Source organism: Hordeum vulgare, chromosome 2H (genome assembly GCF_904849725.1).
Source record: "Hordeum vulgare subsp. vulgare chromosome 2H, MorexV3_pseudomolecules_assembly, whole genome shotgun sequence".
In the NCBI taxonomy this organism is placed as follows: Eukaryota; Viridiplantae; Streptophyta; class Magnoliopsida; order Poales; family Poaceae; genus Hordeum; species Hordeum vulgare.
The window spans coordinates 435,301,253-435,315,757 of record NC_058519.1 but is presented as its reverse complement, the minus strand read 5'-3'; positions in this window follow the sequence as shown (position 1 = coordinate 435,315,757).

Sequence of the window (14,505 nt, the reverse complement as noted above, 5' to 3'; positions counted from 1 at the left end):
CTGCCTCTGTCATTCTGCTGCTGGGAGCCGCCTTGTGGAAGTTACTGCTGAAAAATGCCCTGTGCATTATATTGTTAACTGTTCTGGACCTCATACTGCTCAACTTTAGCCTGCGACCCGCCGTGTGGGCCAAGGTTAGGAAAACAACCAAACAGGTTTTTGTGTGAGTCGCCCAGACCGAACTGATCCAGGTGTCTCGCATGATTGCCTCTTTGCCCATTTTTAAGCGCTTCGGCACGAAATTCCTGCATCACATATCAATCTTCCCAAGAATGGGTGGATGGACCTTCTAGGGTGGTATCTTGTGGGCAGCGGCCCTTGAGCATCTCATGATAGTTGCGTGGCTTTTTCCCGCTGAAGCCCCTTTTCTTCTGACGCTGGTTCCCGCTCCCAGCGTTAGTATTGGCAACGAAATCAGTGGCGCCTTCCCGCTGCCTTTTCTTCCCTTGTCCCACGGGGTTGTAGTTGCCTCGCCCCTGGAACTGAGGGTGGCCTTTGGATGACTCGCCCCTCCTGGCGGTGCTGATTTTTTCATCATCCTCCCCGGCATCTTTGGCATCGTCTGACTCGGCATAACTAGTCAGAGTGTCCATCAATTCCCCCATGTCTTGCACCTTACGCTTGAGTCGCCCAAGTTTCAACACCAAAGGCTCGTAGTGACAGTTTTTCTCCAAGATCAGCACGACCCGAGATGCTTTAATTTCATCCGATGAGTGGATCACCTCTGCAACTCATCGCGTCCTGTGATGGGCGAACTCATCCGGGCGCTGGACACAGTGTTGTAAGTCGACGATAGTCATCGGGCGCTTGCAAGTCCCTCTGAAGTTTTCAACAAAACGTTCCTTCTACTCGGCCCGGGTGTTGATGGAGTTGGGCGGCAGGTTCTTCAGCCAAGTGTGCGCCGTCCCTTCAAGCATCATTGTAAAATACTTAGCACACACTGCCTCATTCACATTGAGCATATCCATTGCAAGCTCGTAGCTTTCAATCCATGCCCCTGCTCTAGATCCGGCGTGTAATTGGGAACTTTGCATGGGCCTTTGAAATCCTTCGGCATACGATCATTGCGGAGAGCGGGTGATAGACATGGTATCCCAATGTTCCTGCCACCTGACTCGGCTTGCGTGGGGGAAGGCAACACATAAGATGGATAACCTTGACCCGTCGCTCGGCCGCCGTCTCCATCTGGCGGGCGGCCCGTGCTGCATCCACCAGGTCTTGAGCCCGTGTGTCGGGTATTCCGGGCGGGTTGATCTGCAGAGGACGTCATCGTTCACTAGTGGACATCGTGGGCGGGTCATCATGACGACTCCTAGTGTGATTTGCCTGGGGTGTGGAGTGTAGCCGCTCGCAGCTATATGAATATTGTGCCTGTTGGACCGCCGTCGTTTTCAACATCTCAATCGTGTTCCTTGCCTCTACCTCAGCCCGAGAGTTTCTGTGGATGGGGAGAGATTTAAGGTTGCGGGTTGCTACTAACACGTTGTCGACGGAGTTTGAAAATTTACCCCGCGCCATCTGAAAGCACGGTGTTTGAGACGACGCTGGCTTAGGTGCCTGTGGGTTGGGCGGCGGCTGAGCCGGGTCAACGCGTTGGGCGACTTTCCATGATCGGTTAGGCTCCATCCCACGCGTATGTGGGCTATTGAAGAGTCGAGTTGGGTTCAGATCGGCTGGCACACAATCGCGATGCCTCCTCTGGTGAATTGCATCGGAAGCCTGTTGTTGTCGTTCAAGCCGCCATCCCTCAACACTTAGCCGCTCTCTCTCCGCGGTGATCTGGGCCTGTTGGGCTGCCATCCTGGTGGCTTCACCTTCAATGTCACGCTGGATTTTGGCCATCTCCTCCCTTAGTTTTGCTAACTCGGCATTGACTTGTTCCTGATTCTCCGCCGTCACAGTAATCGTCGTGAGTTTGGCCACCTCTGCTACAAAATCCGCCATGGCTTGAGCCGGGGTCTTCCCCGATCCGCTAGCTACGTTGTTGCCAGCCGCGTTTGGCTGAGGGGCCGCTGCTCCCACCATGTAAATGGCGACCTGACTTGGGTCCTTCAACGTCCTTTGAAATTGATGCCTCAGGCAGTCCCGTGAGCTATCCTTTGTGGAGAGGATTGATTGAATCTGTGTCGCCCATGGACGACTCGTCGTCCAAGTTGACACGTGTATTCTCCTGGATCACCGGCTCATCCTGTAGGTCGGTTCCTTGCGTAAAACCAATGAAAGCATGCGTTTCCTGACCTGATGCTTGGCAGGATGGGCATACCTGGCCGGCTCGACGGTGTCGGTGAAGGTGTCCTGCTCAGGTACGCGAGCCCCAATCTTGCCAATGAAGACATGAATCTTGCTGAAGGGGACCCTGTATCCAGACTCGATTTCATCGGCTTCAGGCCCCCACTGAGAGCTGTCGATGTAGTACTTCCCACGACGGCTCTTAGTCATGATGTCGACCATGTAGCTTCCAAACCCTGGAAGGGATCCCTTTTAGATCTCAACTCCACCGTGTGCAAGCCCCACGGTGGGCGCCAACTGTTGTGGTTTTATCACGGCAGATGTCCTCATGAAAGGACTTAGTGATGGAGCCATCGCACCTTGGTGGCGAATCAAAGGGGGTGAGCAGAAGTGAGACTCAGGTTTACCCAGGTTCAGCCCCTCCTATGGAGGTAAAAGTCTGCGTCTTGCTTTGTGTATATTGATGGTGCATTCGATTACCAAGAGGGTGTAACTCGCCTGACCTAGCTCTTGATGGATTCTAACTTAACCTATCTGCCCTAGAGACTCGCATTTATATACAGGTCGAGGACCTAGGGCTTACAAAGTCCTGGCCACATTACAAATCGTGGCCTTCCATATCTCTAAGCCGCCGTGTCTTCCAAGCTAGGAAACCTCCTCGGCGACTTATCTTCTCCGTTAATCTTGAACCGTCATCTGGCTCATGGGCCCTGTCGGCTCTTCGTTGAAGTTCTCCTGACGCGTCTCACACCCTCGGCCAAGGCCTATCTTGATAATGAATGTTGAATCATCGTTTACCTGACCCGTCCCAATAGGGCGGGTCATACCGCAGGTAATATCACCAACATAGCGAAAAGAAAAAATTTCCTACAATGAGAGAGGGGCTAAATGAAAATTTTACTACATGGTTGGTTGTTAATGAGAAGGTTCCACCAACCATTTCGCATACCCAAGTTATCAATAATACCCACATCATTAATATTATTTGTGTTGAGAATTCCTGATAGTTTCAGTTCCTTTGGCTCAAGTTGTCCATTACCGTGGACATGGTTAATCGATTAGGTTTGAGTACTCTGCAGAGTTTTGCACACGTTCCCCACAAGATTTGATCGCCTCCGTTGAAGTCCTCGCACTATAGGGTATTTGAGAACCGGATGATCAAAACATGGTCTTCCAAAGGGCTCCTCTGAGACACTATCGGTGCCCGTCCAATCTTACCGTTCTTCTACCTCTTGTAGCACCGCCCATCCAGAGTCACCACGATCTCCAACCAAGCCAGAGCCCATAATGACGTGTGGCTATGCACGTAAGCCTCCGGTCTGGAAGTATCCATCCATCTCTTCGTGTCTGGTTGAAGCTTTCCGCAAGATGTCATGGCGCTTCCTCATGCATCCCGGGTCACCCACTCGCTTCTCCATGGTGCCCATCTAAACCATCCTTCACCTAGAGATATGTCGCATCATGTGGTCTTGAAAATCTTGAGTACTCACAACACTCATGATAAATACTTAACAAAACCCCGGCAACTAGAAGCATAGCAAAATAACATTCCGGCCAAAGTACCAAGGGTTTATGTGTGCCTATCACAAGATACTACTCAAGAACCAAAATTTCAAGTACCTACTTTGCATGCAATGGGTGGAGAAGGTTGAACTAGTGCAATAAAACCATAGGTAAAATTATGATCAATGTGAACTTGTCTCGCAAGGTTGATGAAGATAGGTATCTCTCACAGAAAAATAAAGTGATAGAACTAGTCGTCACTCTCCGATGAAAACTATATAATCAAACATAGTATTCACATAAGCAATCATACTAGAAATCATCTTAACAATAAATAAAACCAACAATTAAAATTTAATGCAATAAAATCAAATAGAAAAATCAAATAAGAAATCAAACTAGCCTTGAAATCAATTTGCAAGTTATTATAGAACTATAATTGATTTCATGCTATCAAATAATTAAAATAAAAAAAATTGTTGTTGAAAAGGTAGTTTTAACTAAGACAAAACAAAATAAATTTGTCTACTAAAAGAAAACAAATTAAAACAAGTAAAACAAGGCAAAAAGCAAAAAGCAAAAAGAACTCACACAAAATCTGTTTTTCTTAAAACCTAAATTTAAAATATCCAAAAAATTCTGAAATTATACCTACTGATAAACAAGATCATTAATGACGAGTAGGCAAAAGATTCAACTCAAAAACTATTTTTAAACTCAAGATATTTACAAAAAAAGACTTGAATCAAATCTGCTTGAATTCAAAATTCAAAAATTCAAATATGGTCGATCTTTATATCTACAGAGACTAGAAAAAAATTGTGACAGAATGCAAAAAGAGTCATTGAAAAACAGTTAAAACATAAAGTGATAGCCAAACTAAAAACAGAAATATTTCTGTTAAATAAAGAAAAACAGAAAAATAAAAATCTACCTAACGAACAGGGGTGCTACGTGGCGTGTTGTGGTTGGCTAGGTGGTGTTCGTGGATTAGCTAAATGAGTAAGTGATGATGAGTTGATGGATATACTTCTCGCCCCTCGTTGGTTACCCCAAGTGGAAGGTGGAGATTTCTCTTACACGGGGACTGTAAGGTTGATCGAACGAGGAGGACTCCGAGGATCAACAAGTAGGTGTCCGCTGCTTTGGCGTTAGCAGAAGACATGGACCTGCACTCACAACAAATAACTTTGCTCCCAATGAGTTCAGAGAGGTTGTCAATCTCTTTGGACATGTAGTTTGCAAAGGATCAAAACACACGCGGGAATAGAGATAGTGATTGCAACAGAAAAGTAAACAAAAGCAGTAAATGGTGGAGGTGTAAACAATGGTGGTAATATGGACCAGAGTCACATGATGTTCACTAGTGATGTCTCTCTCCCAAAAGACGATAAACAACTATGCTGGGTAAGTAGATTACAGCTGGGCAATTAACAGAATTATAAACGCATCGCAATGCTAATCATGCTACTAGAAATTTAGAGGCTCAAAAGTAATGGGTAGTACGCCAAGACAAGTAGACTGTTTATCCTTTAGCATCTTCTCTCTAATCATCCACCTTGATATATTTATCCAGAACATCTCGCTGGTATTAAGTTGCGAGCCCCACCCAAAGTGTAAACTCAAAGCAACGAAGAACTCCATTAACAAACTTTGTGTAAGGTAAACAATCCTTGCAACCGTGGTCACAATCACCGTTGTTTTCTCCCTGGTGGCAACAGCACATCCCCTAGTCTCATGTTTCTATCACTCAAGCTAGACATCAGGGGGCATGAACCCACAATCATGCATAACGCTCCCTCTTGGAGTTACAATCTACTACAGGGTCAAAGCAATAAAAAGCAACGGAGAACATGCATGAATTACGCAAGAACATAATATAAAAGGAGAACCAAATATATAACTCATCACAATCTGAACATAATCTCATAATCCATCGAATCCCAGCAAACCAAGCATAGCAACAGTAGGTAAATTATATAGATTCCTTTTTCATGTAGGGCAGCTCACAAGGGCTAAGCATTAAAGCACAAGATTGGAGAGAAGACATCACATAGCTACTGGTCATGGACTCATGGTCCAAGAAGGACTACTCACGGCACGTCCGGGAAGCGTCCATCGTGGTGGAGAAGCTCTTGGAGGTCAATCTTCCCTTTGATAGGGTGTCGGGAAGAGGTCTTCTGGCACTCCCAATCTCGGAAGCGCTGCAGCGGCGGAACGGTGGAGAAATCCGCGATTCTGGATCTCCTGATAGGGTTTTCTATCGGAGAGGTAAATATAGGCCGAAGGAGGGCACCAAAGGGGGTGGGCCCCACCCAGGCGGCCTTGTGGTGCGTCCAGGAGGTGGCCTGTGCAGGGTGGCCGCCTGGGCGAGCCCTAGCTCCCCTCTGGCCCCAGCTTGATGCCTCGTGAAGCTTCCATCACGCTGATTTTTATATATTTTTCTCGGAATTTTTGGGGCTGTGTAAATTGGGGTAAAAGTCCATGCAAAAAAAGACATCAACAGACAGAAACTGGCACTGGGTGCCCTGAGTTACTAGGTTAGTCCAAATATGTGTTAAAAGGTATGAAAGTGTAGCAAAAAATACGAAAATGTCACCCAAAAGATCATGGAACTAGCAGAAATTATAGATACGTTTGGGACGTATCAACATCCCCAAGCTTAATTCCTGCTCGTCCTCGAGTAGGTAAATGAGAACACAAATAATTTATGTGGTGACATGCTAACACACATATAAGAAATTCAAAGTACAGCAAGTAATATATGCAATTCAAGTCAAGACAATAACAAGCAAGACTCTATATTTAGTATTGAAAATAGCAAAGTAAGAACATAAAGGTGCAAGAGCTCTCGCTGTCCGTGACTCGAATGTCTCCAAATGGTGTTTGCATGCAAGAAGTGGGAGATGGTTTTAGAGCATAAAAATATTTTGTAGTTTAATTGAGAACTCAATCTACTAAAACTTCACACTTGGTCTCCTTCGGAATCTTATTTTGACTCATCCCCAAACCACTAGTCAGGCACAAGTTAAAATGATCCTCTCCCTATCGACTTTGAGCACTCATGCAATGGATGAGCGCAAGCAAGATATGTTGGAACTTAGAATGGCAAATAGAATAATGATCAGGAAGGAAGACAAAAAAGGTGTGAAAGGCTCACATCAATGAGGACAACCATAGGCGAGAGAAAGCCAAATGATACATATGATCTGAGGAGTAGGGATTGCCATGCAACGGATGTAAATATGAGCTAATTAAGGTAAGTTCTCCAATGGAACTAGTGGGGGTGCATCCAACTTGCTTGCTCATGAAGACCTAGAGCTCATTTGAGGAGGCTCATCATTGGAATATACAAGCCAAGTTATATAGTGTAAGCGTCCCCACATAGTTATGCATGAATGATAATCTCTATGGAGTAGAAATATAACAATGGAGTACGAGTGTGGATCTTTCAAAAGGAATAGTAGTGTTGCCCCCCTTGTCTCTTTTTGTGTGGCCTCTTTGGCTCTTTCTATTTATCTCTCATTTGTCCTCTTTGGGATCTTTTCATGTGTCCTCTTTGGGATCTTTTAATCTGTCCTCTTTGGGATCTTTTGCTCACTTAAGGGAAACACTCTATATTCTACAAGAATAAAAAGAAGATCTTCACACTTTATAAGAAGTATTCAACATAAAGACAAATGAAAAACATCATGATGTACCAAATATATGCCTTTGCCACTGTAGCAGGATATGCAATGAAACTAGCGCGTCATGTAGCAATAATAAGGACAAGGCCCTGCTACCTCTTGAGCTTGCGTTGGTTTTGCCCTTGAAGAGCAAAGGGTGATGCAGCACAGTAGCAGTAAGTATTTCCCTCAGTTTGAGAACCAAGGTATCAATCCAGTAGGAGTATCAAGCCAAGTCTCCAAAGTACCTGCGCAAAAACAGCAAACTTGCACCCAACGCTACAAAGGAGTTGTCAATCCCTTCACGATTGATTGCAAGGTGAGATCTGAAGGCGGAAAGTGCAACAAAGTGAAAGTGTAGAGCTGAAAATATGATGTGAAGTAGACCCGGGGGCCATAGTGTTCACTAGAAGCTTCTCTCATGATAGCAAATATTACGGTGGGTGAACGAATTACTGTCGAGCAATTGATAGAACCGCACAAAGCCATGACCATATCTAAGGCAATGATCATACATATAGGCATCACGTCCGAGACAAGTAGACCGATACTTTCTGCATCTACTACTATTACTCCACACATCGACCGCTATCCAGCATGCATCTAGTGTATTGACTTCATAACAAACACATTAACGCCTTAAGTAAGATGACATGATGTAGAGGGATAAATTCATGCAATAGATATAAACCCCATCTTTTTACCCTTGATGGAAAAAACACGATGCGTGCCTCGCTACCCATTCTGTCACGATGTCACCGCATGGTATGAACCCAAAACCAAGCACTTCTCCCATTGCAAGAATCATAGATCAAGTTGGCCAAAAAAAACCACAACTCGAAGAGAATTACAAGGACATGAAATCATGCATATAAGAGATCAGAAGAAACTCAAATAAGATTCATAGATAATCTGATCATAAATCCACAATTCATCGGATTTCGACAAACACACCGCAAAAGAGGACTGCATCAGATAGATCTCCATGAAGATCATGGAGAACTTTGTATTGAAGATCCAAGAGAGAGAAGAAGCCATCTAGCTACTAGCTACGGACCCGAAGGTCTATGGTGAACTACTCACGCATCATCGGAGAGGCAATCGTGTTGATGAAGAAGCCCTCCGTGTCCGAATGCCCCCTCCGACAGGGCACCAGAGCGTGCCCCAGATGGGATCTTGGAGAGACAGAAGCTTGCGGCGGTGAAAATGTATTCTCGTGGCTCTCTCCCGTGGTTTCATATTTTTCGGGGATTTATAGGCGGAAGAAGTAGGGCAGAGGAGCCACACGGGGCCCACGAGCCTGCTAGGCCCCCCAGGCCGCGGCTAGGGGGCTTGTGGCCTCCCCTGGTGCCCTTTGCCTTGTTTCTCAAGCTCCCTGCGTATCTTTTGTTCCGGAAAAAATCTTTTCGGAGGTTTTATTCCGTTTGGACTCCGTTTGATATTCTCCTCTGAAAAAGGACAAAAACACGGAAAAGGTAGGAACTGGCACTTGGCACTGAGTTAATAAGTTAGTCCCAAAAAAGATATGAAATGCATACAAAACATCCAAAGGTGACAAGATAATAGCATGGAACCATCAAAAATTATAGATATGTTGGAGACGTATCAAGCATCCCCAAGCTTCACTCCTTCTCGTCCTCGAGTAGGGAAGCGATAAAGACTGAATTTTGATGTGGAATGCTACCTAGCATATTTGTCATTTGCAACTTATTTAATGTGACATGAATGTTCAGATCCATAAGATTCAAAACAATAGTTTGCTATTGACATGAAAACAGTAATACTTCAAGCAAACTAGCAAAGTAATCATGAACTTTTGAAATAACAAGGCCAAAGAAAGTTATCCCTACAAAATCATATAGTATGGCTATGCTCCATCCACTACAGGAATCAGCTTCTTTGCCGTCTGCTATCACACACGGCAAAGACAAAATCCTGGACGGCAAAGAGAATACCGCAGACGGCAAAGAATCTCACGGCCGGCAAAATATCCGCGTCAGCCTACGACGGCATTGTACCTTCTTTGCCGTATGTCCCCCCAAAGCGGACAGCAAAGCTCTTTGCGGTCAACTTTCCATAGGAGCAGTCCGCAAAGTTCTTGAGACGGCAGCCGACAGGCGTTACCTCCGTTAGGGGTTAACGGAGGCTTTGCCGTCTGCCTCCCCCTTATTCTTTGCCGTCTGCCTCCCCCTTATTATTTGTCATCTGCCTCCCCCTTATTCTTTGTCGTCTGCCTCCTCCTCCCCCCCTCCACTCTTTGTCGTCTGCCTCCTCCTCCCCCCTCCTCTGTGCCCTCTTCTTTGTCGTCTTCCCACCCTGGAGGCAGACGGCAAAGAGCCTATATAGACACCCCAGGATGCACAGCTGGGTGCCATGTGGCACCTTTGCCTTCTGCGAGCTGATGGCACAGGTCTTTGTCATCAGCTGGCAGATGGCAAAGAGCCCATATAGTACCTGTTTTTTTTGTTTTATATTATTTCACATCACATATATATATATATATATATATATATATATATATATAAAGTTCATCCATCGACATTGTTCAACTCCATGAATGCCAGCTTCCATGCAAGTAGTATATCCAATCTGCAAAAATGTGAATAAGAAAGTCAGAAGAAGAACAAAATATGATGTTTTTGAGCTAATTATGTCATTTTAGCATAAAACAAGCTAAGAATATAATATTCATGAGCTAACCAAGGTTCTTATGCCATTTTTAGCTTATTATGGCATTTTGGAGCTAAATGGGTTAATTATGTCATTGTCGTGGAAATTAAAGCAAGGATAATATGAAAGAGGAGAAGAAAGAGGAGGAGGAGGAGAAAACGAAGAAATCAAGAAGGAGGAGAAGGAGGAGAAGGAGGAGGAGGAGAAGGACTATAAGGTCCTTGGCCTTCCCCTCCATCTCCTCCTCCTCCTCCTCCTCCTTCTCCTTCTTCTCTTCTTCTTCTTCTTCTTCTTTCTTTTCATTTTTCCTATTTCTTCTCCTCTTCTCCTCTTGTTGGAGCTAAATTACCTAATTATGTCATTTTGGAGCTATATGGGCAAATTATCCCATTTTAGAGGAAAACAAGCTAAGAATATAGTATTCATGAGCTAACCAAGGTTCTTATGCCATTTTGAGCTTATTATGGCATTTTGGAGTTAAATGGGCTAATTATGTCATTGTTGGGGAAATTAAAGCAAGGATAACATGAAAGAGGAGAAGAAAGAGGAGGAGGAGGATGTTGGGGAACGTCGCATGGGAAACAAAAATTTTCCTACGCGCACGAAGACCTATCATGGTGATGTCCATCTACGAGAGGGGATGAGTGATCTACGTACCCTTAGAGAACGCGGTTGATGTAGTGGAACGTCCTCACGTCCCTCGATCCGCCCCGCGAACAATCCCGCGATCAGTCCCACGATCTAGTACCGAACGGACGGCACCTCCGCGTTCAGCACACGTACAGCTCGACGATGATCTCGGCCTTCTTGATCCAGCAAGAGAGACGGAGAGGTAGAAGAGTTCTCCGGCAGCGTTACGGCGCTCCGGAGGTTGGTGATGATCTCGTCTCAGCAGGGCTCCGCCCGAGCTCCGTAGAAACGCGATCTAGAGGAAAAACTATGGAGGTATGTGGTCGGGCAGCCGTGAGAAAGTCGTCTCAAATCTGCCCTAAAAGCCCCATATATATAGGAGGAGGGAGGGGGACCTTGCCTTGGGGTCCAAGGGACCCTCAAGGGGTCGGCCGAGCCAAGGGGGGAGGACTCCCCCCCCAAACCGAGTTGGACTTGGTTTGGTGGGAGGAGTCCCCCTCCCTTCCCACTTCCTCCTTCTTCTTTTTTTCTTTTCCTTTGATTTCCTTCTCCTGGCGCATAGGCCCCCTTGGGGCTGTCCCACCAGCCCACTAAGGGCTGGTGTGTCTCCCCAAAGCCTATGGGCTTCCCCGGGGTGGGTTCCCCCCCCCCCCCCCCGGTGAACTCCCAGAACCCATTCGTCATTCCCGATACATTCCCGGTAACTCCGAAAACCTTCCGGTAATCAAATGAGGTCATCCTATATATCAATCTTCGTTTTCGGACCATTATCTTGATACAGGAATTATAATAATAACCATATTTATTATTGCCTCTAGGGCATAATTCCAATAGTCTCCCACTTGCACTAGAGTCAATAATCTAGCCCTCACATCACCATGTGAATTACATTGTAATAAATCTAACACCCATACAGTTCTGGTGTCGATCATGTTTTGGCCGTGGAAGAGGTTTAGTCAGCGGGTCTGCTACATTCAAATCCGTGTGCACTTTGCATATATTTACGTCCTCCTCCTCGACGTAGTCGCGGATGAGGTTGAAGCGTCGTTTGATGTGTCTGGTCTTCTTGTGAAACCTTGGTTCCTTTGCTAAGGCAATGGCACCAGTGTTGTCACAGAACAAGCTTATTGGATCCAGTGCACTTGGCACCACTCCAAGATCCGTCATGAACTGCTTCATCCAGACACCCTCCTTAGCCGCCTCCGAGGCAGCCATGTACTCCGCTTCACATGTAGAATCTGCTACGACGCTTTGCTTGGAACTGCACCAGCTTACTGCACCCGCATTGAGAATAAATACGTATCCGGTTTGCGACTTAGAGTCGTCCGGATCTGTGTCAAAGCTTGCATCGACGTATCCTCTGACGGCGAGCTCTTCGTCACCTCCATACACGAGAAACATCTCCTTAGTCCTTTTCAGGTACTTCAGGATATTCTTGACCGCCGTCCAGTGATCCACTTCTGGATTACTCTGGAACCTACCTGCCATACTTATGGCCAAGCTAACATCCGGTCTAGTGCACAGCATTGCATACATGATAGAGCCTATGGCTGAAGCATAGGGGACGGAGCGCATATGCTCTCTATCTTCATCAGTTGCTGGGCACTGAGTCTTACTCAATCTCGTACCTTGTAAAACTGGCAAGAACCCTTTCTTGGACTGTTCCATTTTGAACCTCTTCAAAACTTTATCAAGGTATGTGCTTTGTGAAAGTCCTATCAGGCGTTTCGATCTATCCCTATAGATCTTAATGCCTAGAATGTAAGCAGCTTCTCCTAGGTCCTTCATAGAGAAACTTTTATTCAAGTAACCTTTTATGCTCTCCAAAAGCTCTACATTGTTTCCAATCAGTAATATGTCATCCACATATAATATTAGAAACGCCACAGAGCTCCCACTCACTTTCTTGTAAATACAAGATTCTCCAACCACTTGTATAAACCCAAATGCTTTGATCACCTCATCAAAGTGTTTGTTCCAACTCCGAGATGCTTGCACCGGTCCATAAATGGATCGCTGGAGCTTGCACACCTTGTCAGCATTTTTAGGATCGACAAAACCTTCGGGTTGCATCATATACAACTCTTCCTTAAGGAAACTGTTAAGGAACGCCGTTTTGACATCCATCTGCCAGATTTCATAATCGAAAAATGCAGCTATTGCTAACATGATTCTGACGGACTTAAGCATCGCTACGGGTGAGAAGGTCTCATCATAGTCAACTCCTGGAACTTTTGAAAAACCCTTTGTCACAAGTCGAGCTTTATAAACGGTCACATTACCGTCAGCGTTCGTCTTCTTCTTAAAGATCCATTTGTTCTGAATAGCCTTGCGGCCCTCAGGTAGTATCTCCAAAGTCCACACTTTGTTCTCATACATGGATCCTATCTCGGATTTCATGGCTTCTAGCCATTTGTTGGAATCTGGGCCCACCATTGCTTCTTCATAATTTGCAGGTTCATTGTTGTCTAACAACATGATTAATAAGACGGGATTACCGTACCACTCTGGAGCAGCGCGTGATCTCGTCGACCTGCGTGGTTCAACAGAAACTTGAACTGGAGTTTCATGATCATCATCATTAACTTCCTCCTCAACCGGCGTCGCAACGACAGAGGTTTCCCCTTGCCCTGCGCCACCATCCAGAGGGATGAGAGGTTCGACAACCTCGTCAAGTTCTATCTTCCTCCCACTCAATTCTCTCGAGAGAAACTCCTTCTCGAGAAAAGTTCCGTTCTTAGCAACAAACACTTTGCCCTCGGATTTGAGATAGAAGGTGTACCCAACTGTCTCTTTTGGGTAACCTATGAAGACGCATTTTTCCGCTGTGGGTTCCAGTTTTTCAGGCTGAAGCTTTTTGACATAAGCATCACATCCCCAAACTTTAAGAAACGACAACTTTGGTCTTTTGCCATACCACAGTTCGTATGGTGTCGTCTCAACGGATTTTGATGGTGCCCTATTTAAAGTGAATGCAGCTGTTTCTAATGCATAACCCCAAAATGATAACGGCAAATCAGTAAGAGACATCATAGATCGCACCATCTCTAACAAAGTACGATTACGACGTTCGGACACACCATTATGCTGTGGTGTTCCAGTCGGTGTTAACTGCGAAACAATTCCACATTGTCTTAAGTGAGTACCAAACTCGAAACTCACATATTCACCCCCACGATCAGACCGTAGGAACTTGATCTTCTTGTTACGATGATTTTCCACTTCACTCTGAAATTGCTTGAACTTTTCAAATGTTTCAGACTTGTGCTTCATCAAGTAGACATAACCATATCTACTTAAATCGTCAGTGAAGGTGAGAAAATAACGATATCCGCCGCGTGCCTCCATGCTCATTGGACCACACACATCGGTATGTATGATTTCCAACAAGTCACTTGCACGCTCCATTGTTCCGGAGAACGGAGTCTTAGTCATCTTGCCCATGAGGCATGGTTCGCACGTGTCAAGTGAATCAAAGTCAAGTGACTCCAAAAGTCCATCAGCATGGAGTTTCTTCATGCGCTTCACACCAATATGACCCAAGCGGCAGTGCCACAAAAATATGGCGCTATCATTGTTTACTCTAACTCTTTTGGTCTCAATGTTATGTATATGTGTATCGCTATCAAGATTCAATATGAACAATCCTCTCACATTCGGTGCATGACCAGAAAAGATGTTACTCATAGAAATAGAACAACCATTATTCTCAGACTTAAAAGAGTAACCGTCTCACAATAAACAAGATCCAGATATAATGTTCATGCTCAACGCAGGCACCAAATAACAATGATTTAAGTTCATC